Raw genomic sequence first — 10,221 nt, forward strand, 5'->3', positions numbered from 1 at the left:
CACACACACACACACACACACACACACACACACACTCTTTAAAACACTTTTGAGCAGGAAGGGAGATGGTTTAATGGATAAAGAGTTTACCATCCAAATGTGAGGCCCAGAGTTCAGATCCTAGCAACCACATAAAAGTCAGTGGGAGTGGTGACCTGCCTATCATCCCACAACTCTCGAGACAGAGACAGGGATCCTGAGGGTCAGATGGCTTCTTAGGCCTGCGAGACTCCATGAGTTCCAGGTTCAGTAAGAGACCCTGCCTTGATAAATAAAATTGGAAGAAGACAATCGATGTCAGCCTCTTGCCTCTACATGCATGACAGCTGTCATGTCCCCATGAGAATACACATAAATACATGCATGTACAGCAACCACACAACACAACCACATACCAAAAATCTTTAGGAAGACAAATTTTTAAATTCTAAAAATATTTTAGATGCATACTTTCTAAAACATCAGAAAAGATAAGACAAAAAGGCATATCCTCCATATCCTTAAAAAAAGAGGATATAAAGCAATTGTTTCTCCAGCTCTAACTCTTTCATAGATTCTATGGTCTTGGTAGTAGATAAGGACATAGAAATTATATTCAGTAGTGAAGGTATACGATCTAATTTGTAGTCATGGTGGTGAGACTACATGGCTCTTTATGGGTGTAGCTTCTGATGTTACTAAGATACATGACTTCACAGCAAACTCCCTGATCCTCTAGCTCTTAAAATCATTCTGCCCTTTCCATAATGTTTTCTGAGACCAAGAATGATACCAATATACATACACACACATACACACACAAATACACGCACACACACACACATATACACACACATACACATATACATGCACATATACACATGCACATACACACACATACACACATACACACACACATACACACACATACACACTCACATACACACATACACATATACACACACATATACACACATATACACATACATACACACATACATATGCACACATACATACACACACACATACATACACACACACTGTAGGCGAATGAGGAATGCTAGGAAATGGAGAGGTGGCCTTCCCTGGAGAACAAAGCCAATTGGCCCTCCAGAGTCACCTGGTCAACCCTGAAAGCATACATACAAGCAACATTATACAGAATGAGCAGGTTATATTTACATAAAAAATGTTATGATACAACAGTAAGTATAAATATAATAAATTATATCACCAAAAAAACCTTAAATCAACAATACACACATTTTGTTTTTAAGTGACTCAGGTTAAACAAAGTGTTGGCTGGGCATGACTGGACCATGTACACAATCCTAGGGCTCAAGAGATGGGGGCATCTACCTTGGGATCCATCCCATGCAGACATCAAATGCAGACACCATTGCTGAGGCCAAATGAGACACTATTGTGTGTATGTGTACATAACCCCAGTGGAAGAGTTAGGGGAAGACCAGAGGAGCTGAAGGGGATTGCAACCCCATAGGAAGAACAACAGTGTCAACTAATCCAGACCCCTCAGAGCTCCCAGGGACTAAGCCACCAACCAAAGAGCATACATGGGTCAGTCTGTACACTCCCCATCCCCCCACCACACTACATATGTCTGGCATCAGTGCAAGGGATGCCCTTGGTCCTGTGGAGGTTTGATGCCCCAGAGAAGGGAGATGCTAGAGGGATGCGGTGGAAGTGAGTGGGTGGATGGATGAGTGGGTGGGTGGGAGAACATCCTCTTAGAGGCAAAAGGGAGGGGGAGGTGGTGGTGGGTTAGTGGAGAGGGGACCGGGAAGGGGGACAATATTTGAAATGTAAATAAATAATTACTAAAAACAAAAAGGAAGAAAGAAAGTTTAAAAAAAAAAATGGGGGCAGGAGTTCCAAGCCACCTGAGCTACACAGTGATAGGAAATAAGACCAACTCCAGCTTCTCTCAAAACACAACAAAACCCTTAAAACAAAGAATCTCAATGTTGAAAGAAAGAGTCAAGAGAAGAGGGCAATGTGGTGGACAGGACTTCAGTTCTACCAGAGGCAGGTGGAGGTGCATGAGTTCAAGGCCAACCTGGTCTATGTAGTGAGTTCCAGGACAGCTGGGCCTATATAACAGAGACCCTGGCTCACAATTAAACATCAGACACACAGACAGACAGACAGACAGACAGAATGAGTAAAGAGGTAGTAAATACGAATCATAAGAAGGCAAGAGTCACAGACTTACACACATACAGGGAAACAACATTTATGGTGATTGCATTAAATTCTCTTTTAAACGTTTTACCCCAATCAGGGTCACCCAGGATAATTCATCTTTTGATTGATGTACAGTAGGTTGATTTGGGAACTTAGCATTCTGTGTAGATCCTTTCACCTGTGCCATACAATAGAACCTGATGATTGCAGAAGTGCCCATCACACTCGAGGAAGGGGGAGGGTCATACACGATATGCCATTTCTAGCATCAGGAGTTAGAGATCATCTTGGGCTTTTAACTACCATGGTATTGAATTCCTCTTTTCCATAAAAATATAATTAGCAACACTTGTTGGAAATGCAGAAAAAACAGCATTCTTTAAAATAGGACAGAATTATTATGCACAAAATATTAAATATTTTTATGTGTTATATATACTTTATATATTAAATTGAAATGGTGTCATTAACAAGATTGTTTGAAAGAAATGCTGAAAGTCTAGAGAGTGAATATGTTAGTTAGGGTTCTCTAGAGGAACAGAAGAGGGTCCTTCTAGTAAGGCAATGACTGTCTACCAGAGGAAAGTCCCAGCATCCAGCAGTTGTTCAGTCCACAAGGCTGGATGTCTCAGCCGCCCGTCAGTATACACTGGAATCCCGAAGAAGTCATCTCTAACCCCAGGGAAGGAATAAACTGGCTAGTGAGAGCCAGCTTCCTCCTCCCACATCCTTTATACAGACTGCCAGCAGAAAGTGTGGCCCCGATTAAAGGGGGAATCTTCCCAACTCAAAGACCAGGGTTAGAAGTAGGACTCCCTATGTCAGATGATTTAATTAAGAAAAAAAAGTCCCTCACAGATGTGTCCAGTCACTTGGGTTTTGGCTAATCCGGTTGTAAAGTTGACAAGCAAGCATAACCATCTCAATGAACCTAGACTGTTAGTGTCTTATAAAGCTAAAACTCTACACCCGGAGTGATGTGAAAATGCAGGGTTTGCAGTTAGCACACCGGCCTCGGGTTCTTCCCAAAGGGCAGCAAAGCAGAGAAGAAAAGACTAGCCAAAATAATCTCAGCAATGTAGCCTTTTAAAAAGTGTTATTGGGGGGGGGGGCTGGAGAGATGGCTCAGCAGTTAAGAGCACTAACTGCTCTTCCAGAGGTCCTGAGTTCAAATCCCAGCAACCACATGGTGACTCACAACCATCTGTCATGGGATCTGATGCCCTCTTCTGGCATGCTGGTGTACTTGGAGATAAAGCATTCATATGTAATAATTAAATAAATATTTTGAAAAACTGTTCTGTGAGTGTGTGCAAATATGTGTAGGTCTCTGTGGAAACCAGTAGAGGCCACTGGATTCCCCTCAGACCTTAAATTACAGGTGGTCATGAGACACGGAACAAGGATGCTGGGAACTGAACTCCAAACCCTCTGTAAGAGCGGCACATGCCTTTAACCACTCTCTCTCCAGCCCCCTGTGTAGAAGTTTAATTCGTCTTTTACAGCTTTTTTTTTTTTTTTTCCTTTGGTTTTTCGAGACAGGGTTTCTCTGTGTATCCCTGGCTGTCCTGGAACTCACTCTGTAGACCAGGCTGGCCTCGAACTCAGAAATCCACCTGCCTCTGCCTCCCGAGTGCTGGGATTAAAGGCATGCGCCACCACTGCCCGGCTTAATTCGTCTTTTACATAATTATCCAAAGAAGAAAACCCGACCACAATTCCAATTTAATAGCAATGGGAACTCCTTCTACTGGAGATTATAGGATGGTAAGCATTGTAGCCCAAAAGTTAGGGAAATGAGACAAACATGATTAAGGATTAAAGGACAAGCAAATGAATAAACACGAAACAAACAAACAAAAAAAATGTCTGTGTTGGGAGGGTGAATCAGTGTGCTGTTTTCATTCTTTTGACCACACAACAAGGTGGACCATGAACAGAGTAAGGGTTTGATGGGTGACACAGGGGTTTCAGTCAGTGGGCACAACTCCAGACCCTCTAGAGCAGTGGTTCCCAACCTTCCTAATGCTGCGACCCTTGCATACAGCTCCTCATGTCGTGGTGACCCCCAACCATAAAATTATTTTTATTGCTACTTCATAACTGTAATTTTGCTACTGTTATGAATCACAATGTAAAGTAAATATCTTTATTTTATGATGGTCTTAGGTGACCCCTGTGAAAGATTTGGGGCTGCAAGCCACAGGTTGCTCTAGGCGACAAAATATCCATTTGTGATCATGGTCCCACCTCCTAAGAGAGAAAACCTGCAGGAGAGAAGGCCGAGAGGCGAAGGACAGCTTGCTACAAAGAGGACTAGAGTTTGGCTCACAGAATCCACTCTGGCATCTCTTAACTGCCTGTAACTCTGGCTTCAGGGAATCTAATGCTCCCTTCTGACTGCCATAGACAATGATGCCCATAAGCCTCTATCCACATGCATACACATAAGTTAAAATGGAAATAAATATTTTGGGAAGGAAATGCAGTTCAATGGCGGAGCATTTGTCAGTCATGCTTGAAGCCCTGAGATCCATCTGAGCACAATACACATACATAAATAAACATCATCATCATCATCATAATAATAACAACCAGGCAGAGGAGAGTGGCCTTCAGGCTAGTGCACTTCACCTCAGTGGGAGGCTAGAAAGAAATTTAAGAGAGATGGAGCCACTGCCAAGCGTGAAATTCCAAGGAAAAGATTTGAATAGGCACACGACTGAATGGCCTGACTCCATCAGACCATTCAGACGAGATCAGGAACTTTGTTTTTTCCTGCGGATAGCTTCCAGTGTGAGTAAAGAAGAGGTGCAGGTCCATGTTCTCTACTGTGGGACCGTGAAAGGCAGCCTGTGTTTTGGTTGAGCGAAGCTCACTCCGGAGACCCAGTAGAAAACTCTACAGGGACGGAACAGTGAGCCATGTTCCCAGACATAGGTGCCTGACACCACAGAGCCCCTAATTCCATAATCCTGCGATTATCAGTCACAGAGACAATGCCCCAAGCTCCTGGTATTCTGGCTAGACTCCACCCTCACAGTTACCTGACAGTAGCCAGGCATGCTCCGCCCCACAGCTACCCTGCAACTGTAAGATAGTCCAGCCCACTATAAGAGGGGCTGCTTGGCCCCGCCTCACTCTCTTAAGCTCTCCTTTTCTACCTTCTCTCTTTCTCTCTGCCTTTCTACAATAAAGCTCTAAAACCATGGACCATCTCTACTCATCAAGACCTGCCATGCTTGAACGATGGAATAGGCCTTCCCCTAAAGAGCCATGCCTAATCTCCCATGAGAAGCCCCCCACCCCCCAGTGTTTCCAGTCACCCAGCACCTCCCTCCTGCCCCTTCTCCCTTCGGCCCCAGAGCTGCCCCAGCTGCGCCCCCCCCCCCAGGGTCCTCACTTGGTTCTCAGCTCTTCCTCGGTGTCCAGCAACATCCTGCGATGTCCAAAAGCTGGAACCTGTTGTCTCCGGCCTCCATGAGGCCCAGAGACCCTGGACTGCTCCCTCTCTACCCACTCGGACTGGTGATTTGAGGCTTCCCACAACCAGACACACACCCGGGCCACGTAGAGATTGGGCAGCAGTCCCCAGTGTCCACCCGCCCAGAGCACCAGAGCTCTGGCAGGACATGGGTTCTCTCCCACCCCTTTTATTTCCCTGTGCCTGCTTCCAGACACTCCATATTCATTTGAACCAGCCCTTTTCTTTTACAAATATATGCCCTTCATAATGATTCCCAGATCATGTTGGGGGATGGATCCAGTGTCTCCTGCACGTTACACAAGTACTCTTAGGCTGAACCATATCCCGTCTGCATCAAAGCTTTTGATTTTTCTGTTGCTGACTAGGTCTAAGTCATACTTGTAACTTTAATTTTTTTTCAAAGCCTATTTTTAATGATGGTTCTTAAATGCTTCAACCTCCCTTGTAGCCCAACACCCACCAGGGGTAGTGGGAAAGAAAGGGGGGGGGGGAAGTAGACCTGTTTAGAAAGGTTCTTTGGAGCAACTCCCACCTGTGTTGTCTGGAAATCGGCAATTCAGCTCACAGGTTAGCAGGCAGCAGCAGCTCCATCCATTTTCCAACACCTCACGGATTCCAGCAGTCCAGTCCAGTCGAGTCAGGTTAGCTAACGTGAATCAGCAGCAGTGACACGACCTAGCAGAGACAGCCAGGCCTCAGCCTCAGCTTGAGTCAGTAGGAGGGACCCGGAGGGACACCAGGAGAAGTTCTCTGTGGTGCCTCTCTCGGGGAAGTGAAGATCAGCGAAGATGAGACCCACAAGCGTTGCACTGCTAGTTGTACCAGCAAGCCAAGCTCTGTCTCTATCATTCTATGGAGTTCCACTTATACCCTCCAAACATCACGTCTGTCTCAGCTGACATCCCTCTGCCAATCAGCCTGAGTCCTTGGAAGGGGCAACAAACTGCAGCACACCACCAGAAGGTTTTGGGTGCGTTTCTCTCTATGGCGTCCCCACAGATGCAGCTCAACTACGCAGCGTAAGGCAGCCCAATACATGCGTGTCGTTAGCAAAGAATCCTTCATCACGTGTCCTTTCATGTGCTTGCTTTAGCAGAACATCCTTCCACCTGTGTCTGCTTTAGTGCAGCATTCCCTCACAACTCTACCTAAATCTTTCACCTGTGTCCAGTTCAGGAAAACGCTCCTTCACGTGTTTGCCCCAACCAAACATCACCCAGCACAATGGACTTTCCCCTTTATGTGATAGTTGTTTTCTTCACATATCCTCCCATTCGGCTGACTATGATACCATGCTCAGCATGTAAAACTTGGCTTTTCCTTCACCCCAATCTCACATTTCAAAGTGAAATCGGGTCTTAACCCTACAGCAGTCTTTCCTTGTGCCAGATTTCGTGGATAATGATCATGGATGCTATGGGAACCTACAAGCAAGCCTTGCGTTCTGTCTGAACAAAATAGAGACAAGGGCTGGGTTTGAACCACTTAAGTTGGACCTAGGGATGAATGCCACAAATCCTAGTGCTCAAGAGACAGAGGTGGGAGGAGCAGAAGTTAAAGGTTATCCTTGAATACATAGCGGGTTCAAGGCCTGCCTGAGCTACATGGGAACCTGTCTCAAACAAAAGAGGATTGTGGAGAGGGGAGAAGAGGAGAGAAATAAAAGAGAGGGAAAAAAAAAAAAAAAAACAGAGAAATTAAGTCAATCCTGTTCAAGATTTTCAGCTTCTGAAGTCAGGCTGGGAGACAGCGATTAACTTTGGAAATTCCTCCCCCTACTGGTTGCCTGAAGTCCTGTCTATCTTACACAAGGCAGCAGGCCATAGTTTGAATGTGACATGTTTTTTTAAGAGTTAACAAAAAGCCTGCTATGAATGAGGACACAGATATCAGTCACCTCAAATTCCCATAATCAAGAAATCTATAATAAAGAAAAATATTATTTTTTATTATATAAAATTCTTACAGTAATGATATGTTTCTTAATGCTGCTTAGCAAAAGACCCCCTGGGGGAAGAAAAGCCTGATACAGCATTTCACCCAAGCTTAGTTACACAGAAAACAAACAAACAAACAAACAAACAAAAAACTCTTTTGTTACATATTTTCCCACAAATTAGTGTAGAAATCAAACTATTTTTAAATTAAATATTTTATTCAGTGCACTGGGCATCTTATTTCTTAAATGCCATTGATAAGTATTACTCAAATAGAATAATAAATTTAAAAATTAGATTATCCCACTAAAACTAAGAAGTCTTATAGACAAAGAACAGGTGTTTGGCTACCCATGTGTCTAGAATGTTCCTTTGCTTTGTCTTTGCTTTTGTTTGTTTTTTGGTTTGGTTTGGTTTGGTTTTTTGGAACAGGGTTTCTCTTTGTGTCCCGGAATTCATTCTGTAGATCCTCCTGCCTCTATTTCTGGGGTTCTGGGATTAAAACTATGCTTCACCACCACCCGGCTAGAATGTTCTTTTAAGTTCTATCAAAGCATGAATTCCAAGATGAGTAAAAAATTAATTAGCTATTTCCCAGTCATGGTACTTCATGCCTATGCTCCCAACATTCTGGAGGCGGAGGCAAGAGATTAGAAGGCTAAGCTACACCACAAGACCCTATTGAAAATAATCTCAAAAAAGACTTAAAAAAAAAAGAAAAGAAAAGAAAAGAAAAGAAAAATCAAAAGACTGCATACCAAGGGAAACCGAGGTGACCCCATTTCACAGCTTTCGTAAAGGCTGTCATCTGTGGTGGGACCCAGACTTGAGTGCCCAAGCAAGAGAGAGACAAGGCTTCCTACTGAGGCTTCTTCTCCCAGCGTCTCCTAGCTGCAAGGATTCTGCTCTACAGAAAGCTCCTCTTTTCTCTCAGTCTTTTGCTAGCCAATATCCCCTAGACTTCAGTCCCGTCAGAATTCCTTCCGACTCCCTGTTCAAACCACTGTGTGGTTACGGGCTCTGGGTTGGCAGCTGACTGGCACTGACACCCACTTAGTCTGCGTTCCACAAGTAACTAAATGTTGTATGTTTACCAGACACTATCCTAATATTGCCCACTGCTCACTTGAGTTACTGAGTCTCGTGCTATAATCACCTCTTCTGACAAAAAACAACAACTCGTGATATTAAAAAGTGGACAATGGGGCTAGAGAGAAGTTTGTGCAGTTAAAGAGCACTTGGTGCACTTGCGGAGAACTGGCGTTCAATTCCCAGCGCCCACATAGTATCCATTCTAACTTCAGTTCTAGAGCATCTGATGCAGATTCTGACCACGGGGAGCACCAGGCATACATGAGGTGCACAAACATACGTGCAGGTAAGATGCTCATACACAGTCGGGCGTGGTGGCACACGCCTTTAATCCCAGCACTCAGGAGGCAGAGGCAGACGGATTTCTGAGTTCAAGGCCAGCCTGGTCTACAAAGTGAGTTCCAGGACAGCCAGGACAGGACAGAGAAACCCTGTCTGGAAAAACCAAAAGAGAGAGAGAGAGAGAGAGAGAGAGAGAGAGAGAGAGAGAGAGAGAGAGACTCATACACACATTACTTTACTTTGTGTGTGGGTCTTTTGCCTAGATGGTACCCTATGCCCTCCTCTGTCACTCTGCCTTATTCCCTTTGAAGCAGGATCTCTCTCTCTCTCTCTCTCTCTCTCTCTCTCTCTCTCTCTCTCCTTGGAACTTGTGTTTTAAAGACTAGGCTGTAAATCGGCAAATCCTTTGTCTCCATCTCTCTCAGTGCCTCAGTGCTGGCTTACACCTGTGCATGGGACAACAACTCAGCTTATTATGTGGGTGCTGGATTTGAACTCCAGCCCTAAAGCCTGAGCAGCAAGCTCTTTTAATGGATGAGCCACATCTCCAGCCCTTCTGCATTACTTCTGATTTAAGGTATTTCACATTTGATTTCACTCCAATCTCTTCGGGTACTGTGTGTTCTATTTGCTTTGTTCCTTCTGGTTCTATTTGCTCCTTCCTAATTTCTGAAATTTGGTTTCTAATTCTCTGATTATGTGGCTTCCCTTCTAAGGGTGTTATTTTCATTCTTTGTTGTCTTATTTTCTTAATGTCTTTTTTTTTTTTTTTTTTTGAGACAGGGTTTCTCTGTGTAGCCCTGGCTGTCCTGGAACTCACTTGTAGACCAGGCTGGCCTCAAACTCAGAAATCCACCTGCCTCTGCCTCCTGAGTGCTGGGATTAAAGGCGTGCACCAGCACACCCGGCTTAATGTCTTTTTTTAAGATTTATTTATTTGTTTATTTAATTTATGCATGTGAGTACACTGTATCTGTACTGGTGGTTGTGAGTCATCATGTGGTTGCTGGGAACGTCTTTTTTAAAGATTTATTTATTTGTTTATTTATTTTACATATGTGAGTACACTGTAGCTGTACTGATGGTTGTAAGCCATCATGTGGTTGCTGGGTGTCTTAGTCAGGGTTTCTATTCCTGCACAGACATCATGACCAAGAAGCAAGTTGGGGAGGAAAGGGTTTATTTGGCTTACATTTCCATACTGCTGTTGATCACCAAAGGATGCAGGACTGGAACTCA

The sequence above is a fragment of the Mus pahari genome, chromosome 16, assembly GCF_900095145.1.
Source record: "Mus pahari chromosome 16, PAHARI_EIJ_v1.1, whole genome shotgun sequence".
NCBI lineage: Eukaryota > Metazoa > Chordata > Mammalia > Rodentia > Muridae > Mus > Mus pahari.